Here is a 7,215-nt window from a genome sequence, read left to right on the forward strand (position 1 = left end):
GGCCTGCGCCCCCCCACCACCCCCCGGCCCGGAGATGATGTTCCCGGAGCCGGCTCCGGGCTCTTCTGGGAGAAGGTTGGGGTTGTCTTAATTAACCATTACGCCATACGAGGGGTTAATTAACCATTACGCGAGGCAGAGGGGAGGCTCTCCTGCCGTGCCCCTTCCCCTCAGCGCCCCCGGCCCGGGCCCTGTGGGTGACCCTGCCCTCATGGACCACCGGCCCACCCTGAGGGGTTTCTGACAGGCCTGGCTGCTTCTCGGCTGTCCCCCCCCGTCCCCTGCCTTCCCCACGGCCTCCATGGGGTTTCTGGGGGGGTTTTCATGTCACCCTGCCATCAGTGTGGTGGTTTGGGCATGGTCCTCAAAGCGGGACACCGGGGACGTGCTCAGCATCATCGTCACACCACCCATGGAAGCCACCACCCTGACCAGCCCAGCTGGGGTTCCACCTCACCTCCCCATCACCCCACTCCACCAGCCTTCATAGCTAGTGTGGTTTGTCAGCCATTCCCATAAACAGGTCACTCCTCTTCACGCCATACTCCCAGGGTGGCAGGGTGACCCGAGCTGTGGGCACAAAGCCTCTTTGCTTTCCACCTGAAGGCCATAACCACCTTCTGTGCTCTGCTGACAGAGGGAAATGAACAGTTCACCCTTCAAAATCTCATGTTTTCCCTTAATCTTGGAGCTCTAACTACCTTCCTTTCTTTAGGCAGGGTGCGCATCCTTTCCTGAGTGTTTGGACAACACCAGGGACATCGTGGAGCCATAGGATGAGGGGTAATGGTTTTAAACTGAAAGAGGGTAAATTTAGATGAAATATAAGAACTTCTTTGCTGTGAGGGTGGTGAGAGCCTGGCCCAGGTTGCCCAGAGAAGCTGTGGCTGCCCCATCCCTGGAGGGGTTCAAGGCCAGGTTGGAGGGGGCTTGGAGCAACCTGGTCTGGTGGGAGGTGTCCCTGCCCAGGGCAGGGGGGTGGAGCTGGATGGTCTTTAAGGTCCCTTCCAACCCAAACCACTCTATGAGTCTATTGTGAGTACAGCTGCTAGCTAATAAATAATTTAACCAAAATGTTTTCTTCCATCCCCCGTAGATACAATAGTCATAACGATGCCTTGACCTCTTTTAGGAGATAAAGAGGAACCCTGGGGGGGGCTCTAGAGAAAGGGTTCTGTCAGGGGTCAGGGTGGACATACACGTGGAAAGGAGAAAGGAAGCAGACAAAGTGCCCGAGGAATCCTGCATCCGGGGCAGAGCACGGGTGGAGTTAACTTCTGTGTCCAGATTCACATTCCTATGACTCCCGAAACGTGCCATGAGCTTGTTTTGGTTTTTAAAAGGTCCCACATGCCTGCAAAGCAGCAAGGTGAATTGGCCAGTTGCGTCTTCATTTGATGTAATTTAGGAATGTTTAACAATTTGGGCAAATCAAAATACTGTAGAATTTCTAGGGAATGGGAGTTTACCTTTGGCATTACCGCTCAGGGCAGTACTCTGTATGTTCAGCCTTGCTTTTATTTGCAAAAGACAGATAAGGATAATTATCTGGAGATTAAAAAAAAAAAAAAGACTGGACAATTAAATAAAATATGTAAATTTGCTGACTGGATAAACCCCCTTCTGTTAGCAAAACAGGATACAACATCAGGAAATGACCAACAAAATCTGTTCAGGGTAAACAAGGTGGTTGGTTCTGTGGTCTGGTCACTATCTCACCCTCTGAGGAGGGAGAGGGACGGCGTCCCTGCTTGCTCCCCTCTTTTCTTCCTGGGAAATCTAAAAATACCCTGAGACACAGCAGCATCTGCTCTGTGTAAATCTTATGGGAAAATACAGGAAAACTCACACACAAACGTCTGCTCTGTAAATCTTTTGGGAAAATACAGGAAAACTCACACACAAACAAAATCTGAGAATGAGAACTTCAACCTAAGCCAAGGGCAGGGGGGGAAAGATGGACAGAGAAGAAAAGGGAAAATGTGTTTTACTGTCCCCCTTGCCTTGTCTATAAGGAGGCAGAAAAAAACATTTCCAGTTTCATTTCTTGGGAAGTTGGATCAACCTCTGTAATTTAAGTCCATATAAATATATTAAGTATGAATTGAGGTCATTATGTATTATAGTGAACACTTGCTGTCCTCAAATTTGGCACTTTTTTATTTTTAAATATATGTTAATTGTATGAGGCACTGTGTTTTGTCAGAACGGATGGACAGGCAGGTAAAGGACCCTCAGTGACCTCTCAGAAAGCCCTGGGGGGGATATTATGTATGTTTTAATTTCAAAGAATATCATACAATGTCCGGCCTATTTGCATTTCTGTGAAAATGACTTCTTACCTGTAATTCAGTCCATCAAGATTTAGACCACTCAATATAAACACAAGAAGTTAAAGGCTCTCACTCTTTCCCGGGTAGAATTTTCCCTCCTGAGGTGGCTGCTCTGGAGTGGTTCGTGTGGAGACTGTTCAGTGTCTCTCCCCACGCTTTAGTATGAAAAATCAAATCAGGAAATGGGGTTTGAGGTCGACTCCAAGCCTTTGCTTTGTCCATCTCCCCAGAGGGAAAGCTTGGCTTGAAATCACGTCAGCATTAGCTGGGTTTCCCCGGGGATCACAGGCAGCTACAGCTTGACACGTGGCGGGGAATAGGTAAAGTTCTGCCATAAAAACATCCATGGGTGCTGCCTCCAGTCACAGCCAATGAGTTAACGAGGCCAGAAGTTCATTTCTTTGCACTGCTTGGTTGTCACCTCTAAACACAGACAAGTGTGATGTGACAACACCGTGTCTGTGCAATGGGGTTGTGCTAAAATCCCTCACAGCTGGTCAGCATCCACCACGGGATTCTCCTGACCACTGAGTATTTCCATTAAGTGCCTTCCTACCCCCTGAAATGATTTTATGGTTTTGCAATTAATTTCTGAAAAAAAAAAATGGTGCCAGCACCATTTCTCTCTCCTTTGTCCCCAGAAATAAGAGCTTGCTCATATGTTTGCAAAGGAACGTTTCTAACTGGCTCAGGGTTTAGTGCCTTATGTTCAGAGGCAGAGAAAGACCAAGAAAACTTGCTGGGATTTTTCAGCAGTGGTGTTTTTCCCAGCTCGGAGGTGAGGCTCCTTCTCAGGATCAACCTTTGGTTCCTCTCCAAGGAAGATTTGTCCCGTTCCGAGGAGAAGAGCTGTTCATTTCCTTGTCATGTAAATGATTTACAGGGAATTGGTGCGTGAGCCCTATTTTTATCTGCCACCTTTCACTTGGTGTTACATGCACACACATAATTCTCCCAGTTCAATAGCTGTTCAATGATCCTTTTTTTTTCCCCTTTCTTCCCAGCATGAACACCGTGTTTGACTACACCTCATCTTTTTAACATTCTGACTTTTTCCACTGGCCGCCTGCTTTCCAAACGCTTCCCTCGAGTTACAAAAAACTGAAGACATTACGTTTTAAGGCAAGAGCTCCTATTTGACCTCTTCCTGTTTCATTCCAATTGGTGAGTAGTTTCTTCTTCTGTGTTATCAGGCCACCGCTCAGTCCAGGAATGCTGCTGGTTTTGTGTTTCCAGCCCTGGCAACACGTGGCTGGTTTCTGAAGCCCTGGTTTGTGGCTGGGAGTAAGTCTCTTGCACTGGCCCCGTTTTTCTGTTTCCTCTCCTCAAAGGATAATTCAGTTAAGCAAATTGATTATTTTTAATTGTGGGTAACTCCTCGGAAATAGGTCAGTAAGTCTCTTGCACTGGCCCCATTTTTCTGTTTCCTCTCCTCAAAGGATAATTCAGTTAAGCAAATTGATTATTTTTAATTGTGGGTAACTCCTCGGAAATAGGTCTGCAGAAAGAACAGCATGAGAGGAGGAGTCCCCAACTTGTCATCCTCCTGAAGTCCAGTGCTTTTCTGTTTATTTTTGTGAGTTTCTACAGACCCAGTGGGTGAGGGTGGGGGAATGAGGGGACAGCACCCCAGAGAAGCCGGAGGATATTCCAGGAGCCATCCCAGCCTTTGGGGACAGATGGATTCCCTTCCTGGAGCAAGATGCCCTGTGTCTCTGGGGAGAGGATCTGCTTCTGGTTTTGCTGGAGCTTCTCTCTGGAGATCTCATGGGCCCACTCTCCTGAACGGGCCCCACTGGTTTGGCTGTTTCAGCTGGAGGACGGGGAGGGGTGGTTCATAGGAACGAGAGGCCAGTGACAGCCCCACAGGTAACACACAATCCCAATTATCATCGTTGTTTTCATTTTTGCTTCCCCCTCCCCTGCTCTGTGAGCACCCAGATGGGTTTCTTTTTGGGTGATGAACAGCGATTGTTGATAAAATAAGCTCAGGTTTGTCTGAAAAACAGGCGTAGCCGGTGGTCAGTGTCACCTGGAGGTGTCAGGTGTAGGGCTGGCTGTTCCTCAGGGAGCCACAGCCCTTCGCCTGTACTTGAATGGACTTGGGGATGGATTAGGTGGACCTGAGAACTTTCTTGCTTTACATGGAGACACAAGGATGGGTGGCAGAGACTGAAATCAGGCAGACTCCGCTGCATCCAAAGTCATTAAGGGAATGACAGACTGAGAATAATTGAGTAGGGGGAAAAGCTCACCAAAAATGAGCACACGGTAAGGTGTAGGGTGAGAAACAGCCAGGAAATTAATTCAGAGACCTCTGCTTTGGCAAAACAAAGGCCTGGCTTCCCAGGGGGGGAAAGTGATATCGGTTTCAATTTAAATATCATCAGCTGGCCATACAAATACGTTTGATTCATTAATCCAGACATTTGTTAAAAATGTCTCCTATGATCCCAGAGAGTGAACGTTTGTTTGCAGTGGGAGGAGCTGGTGCAAGTTGTGTCTGAAGTCTAGAAACGGCCGTGGTCTTGGAGGAAGGAGAAAACCCTGCGACTTCTCACGGCCTTTCCCTGCCCTTTGCCGGGGGCCGGATGCGGTTACAATATTGTTTAGGGAGCAGTTCAGCTTCCAGAACCAAGGAACATCTTGTATTAGAATGGCTTGTATTAGAAATAGTGTGACCAGCAGAAGCAGGGAGGTGATTGTGCCCCTGTACTCAGCACTGGTGAGGCCACACCTCGAGTGTTGTGTCCAGTTTTGGGCACCTCAATCCAAGAGAGATCTCGAGGTGCTGGAGCGAGTGCAGAGGAGGGCAACGAAACTAGTGAAGGGCCTAGAAGACAAATCATATGAAGAGCAGCTGAAGGAGCTGGGGCTGTTTAGTATGAGGAAGAGGAGGCTGAGGGGAGACCTCATCACTCTCTATAACTACTTGAAAGGACGCTGTAGAGAGGTTGGGGCTGGTCTCTTCTCACAGGTAATTAGTGACAGAACGAGAGGGAACGGCTTCAAGCTCCAACAGGGGAGGTTTAGACTGAACATTAGGAAGGAATTTTTCACAGAGAGAGTGGTCGGGCATTGGAACAGGCTGCCCAGGGAGGGGGTGGAGTCACCATCCCTGGATGTGTTTAAGGGACGTTTAGATGCAGTGCTGAGGGACATGGTGTAGGGGAGGACTTTGTAGAGTAGGGGAGATGGTTGGACTCGATGATCCCAAGGGTCTCTTCCAACCTCAATGATTCTATGATTCTATGATCCAAGAAGGACACCCCGTGTGGTTGCATTCTGGCACAACTCGTGTCCCCTGTAATTCCCTTTGCTGGGAGAAGCACACGGGGCTCTAAATAGTGCTTTTTTGGGGTTTGCCCCATTTTCTGGCGTTGCTGGGTAGTGCCTGGCTTGTGTGTGCTACTGACCTGTGGCCTCAAATACATTTCCAGGCCTGAAGCTACAGAATATGAAGTTCTCCAGAGCTAAAATAACAGCTCTGCTTTCAGCCTGCCACCCCCGGGGACTCATCCCAGGGCTTTACATTCCCAACAGGTTATTTCCCCAGAGTTCCTGCGCTGGATGCTGGGGGTTTGGTGCAAAACACACCAACCTCCCACCCCCCCGGCCAGGCTGCCCCTGTGCTCCCTCTTCCCTCGCTGCAAAAATAAGGAAAACCCGTTAATTTCCCCAAAAGAGGAGGGGGAAGGAGAGAGGTGCTGTCAAACAGGCACCATCACAGAGCTTTGGGTTAAAATCTGTTAAAATCTGGAGGAGAGCAGGGGCAGAGGTCAGTGTGACACTTGGCAAAGGGCTCAAACAGTTTTGTTTTGAACAACTGTTCAAAACCAAGTTCCTAAACTTACAAATACTGTTAAATCGATACATTTTTTTGTAAACAGCTGATAAATTTCACTAAATTAAACCACTGGGGAAATAGAACGTGTTTTAATTTCTGGGTTAAAGACCAGAGTCTAAATGAACCCCAGGAGCCCAGGCTCCCCACTAACAGAAACCATCTACTTGTAAAAGGACATCCAGCTTTTTCGTTGCTGTTGGTTTTCCTCATGTACAACAGTCTTTTGTTTAAAAAAAAAATATATACTAATAGTCTTCTTTTCTCCTAAATTTCCTTCCTAAATGACTTCCCATGATAAACTGAGGATTGCTGTGGGTGAAGTCACACCCCAAAGAGCTCAGGAGAGAATCTGAGCCCAAAACCTGACAAAACGAGGAGGGACAAAGAAGAAAGGGGGAAAAATAAAGAAAAAGGAGGCAGACAAGGTAAGACTCTTTCCTATTTACTAGAATTTGGCTACTTTTTACTCCATGTGACCTTGTGTTCATATATATTCATCTGAAAACTATAGCCAGGCCAGAGAAAGACCAGACCAGAGAGAACAGTCCCTTTCCAGGTGACACACTCACTGTCCCAGACCGGAGCCCCCAGAACAGCCCTTGTTCTCCCGTCTCTGAGCAGGCACTGACCAAGTTAAACTGTTCAAAAATGGTTCAAAAATGTGGTGGTGAAAGGTGAGGCAAGGGCTGTTTCCTGCCTCTCACCGTTTCAGAGTTGTGGTTTGTACCACCAGGTCCCCTTCCATTTCCAGTAGACGGGAAGAGTCACAAGACTTTGGGAGATGAAGGACCTTCGTGAGCCCGTGTCACTGCACAGAGGTTCTTTAGGGGAGCTGAGTATATAGAATTTAACAAAGACTTACAAAAAGCACAGCACCAGAATGAAATGAAACCTTTCACCCAGGCTCCAGCACCCCTCACTGTTGTGTGTGGGTCAGGACCCCAAAGACCAAGCAGCTTCGTGGCTCCCTCCTCCTGCTCCCGGGCTGAAACTCGGGGAGTGTCACCAACAAAGGGCAACCCCAACTTTAACCAG

At 48.1% G+C, this 7,215-nt stretch overlaps 1 long non-coding RNA gene across 1 annotated transcript; it reads left to right on the forward strand.

The window, feature by feature from the left end:
• Positions 1 to 710: 710 nt before the first annotated feature.
• LOC106892277 lies at positions 711 to 6,598 on the forward strand. Its single transcript, XR_001412844.1, has 3 exons — positions 711 to 783; positions 3,338 to 3,497; positions 6,485 to 6,598. It is a non-coding gene; the product is annotated as an uncharacterized LOC106892277 (long non-coding RNA).
• Positions 6,599 to 7,215: the final 617 nt, after the last annotated feature.

The sequence above is a fragment of the Calidris pugnax genome, unplaced genomic scaffold, assembly GCF_001431845.1.
Source record: "Calidris pugnax isolate Ruff unplaced genomic scaffold, ASM143184v1 scaffold132, whole genome shotgun sequence".
Classification (NCBI taxonomy): Eukaryota; Metazoa; Chordata; class Aves; order Charadriiformes; family Scolopacidae; genus Calidris; species Calidris pugnax.